This window comes from Octodon degus, unplaced genomic scaffold, assembly GCF_000260255.1.
Source record: "Octodon degus isolate 3935 unplaced genomic scaffold, OctDeg1.0 scaffold00072, whole genome shotgun sequence".
NCBI classification, from domain to species: domain Eukaryota; kingdom Metazoa; phylum Chordata; class Mammalia; order Rodentia; family Octodontidae; genus Octodon; species Octodon degus.
In genome coordinates, this window is record NW_004524648.1 from 4,420,832 (window position 1) to 4,422,079 (window position 1,248).

The window sequence follows — 1,248 nt, forward strand, 5'->3', positions numbered from 1 at the left end:
AAAAAAAAAAAAAAAAAAAAAAAACATTACAATTTTCATCTGAGTTCAAAAACTTGTCTTCTACCACTTCACCATAACTCCTAAGTCACAACCCTTCCTATGTTCACTTTCTTAATGTGCTTTTGAAAGTAAAGTGCAGTGTAACAATGCTTATATATTTACTAGTCATTTAATATGTAAAAGGCAAGGTTTGAAAGATGGCAGACGACGTGGACCAGCAACAAACCACCAACACAACAGAGGAGTCGCTGGATCTCATCAGACTCAGCCTGGATGAGTGAATCTATATGAAAATAAGGAATGACTGAGAGTTTCGAGGCAGATTACATGCTCATGATCAGCATTTAAACATGATATTGGGAGATGTGGAAGAAACTGTGACCACTATAGAAATTGATGAAGAGACATATGAGGAGGTATACAAATCAACAAAATGGGGCCGGGGAGATGGCTCAGTGGAATAAGTGCTTCCCTGGCAAGCACAAGGGCCTAAATTCAATCCCCGGCTCCTCAAAAAAAAAAAAAAAAAAAATCAACAAAATGAAATATCCCAATGCTGTTTGTCCAGGGAGACAGTGTTGTGTTAGTTGCCCCTCTGCGAAGAGTTGGCTGAAATAGAGAATTTGTCCTGTGTGGCAACACTGGGCTGTTTAACTGCACCAAACATTCAGGGGACAAGGCTGCACACACAATTGATACCAGGGGATTTATTCACCAGTAAAATGACTTGATTTGCAAAAACCTTGTAACATTTTAAGTAAAGTAGCATTTTGTTTTTCTTTTAGCTTTCTACTACACATATTCACTAAGGTGCTGAAACTTTTTCAAGAGTTGGTTTGCTCTGTCATTCTTGCCAAAAGTGTCTAGTGGTTTTTTCTTCAAATTAAACTTGATGTTTCCCTTTCAACACACACACAAAAAAACCCATGTAAAATCATGCTTCCATTTTTATTATCTTTTTTAATGTATCACTGATAAGATTTGAGTGCTGTACTCCTAATGGTTTTTTCTTTGACCTCTGTACAATTTCAAAAAAAAACACAGCACTGGGGTTATATATGTTCAACAATAGCAGAACTATCTGTACTTACATGTGAAGTGCACTACTATTCTCTAATAGAAAGGGATTTTGTAAACTGTGAACTTTTCCTCTAATTATATTGTAAGTTCCTTATTTAGAAACACATCAGGGCCAGTGAGATAGCTCCTGCCATGGTGGCACATGCCTGTAATCCCAGCACTGGAAAA

The 1,248-nt window shown here is 37.1% G+C and overlaps 1 protein-coding gene and 1 pseudogene across 1 annotated transcript in view; one reads left to right on the plus strand and one right to left on the minus strand.

The window, feature by feature from the left end:
• Taok1 (TAO kinase 1) overlaps positions 1 to 1,248 on the minus strand; it is a 137,807-nt gene that overhangs the window by 101,139 nt on the left and 35,420 nt on the right. The gene's annotated exons all lie outside the window — the stretch shown is intronic.
• Positions 198 to 613, plus strand: LOC101560622 (annotated as a pseudogene).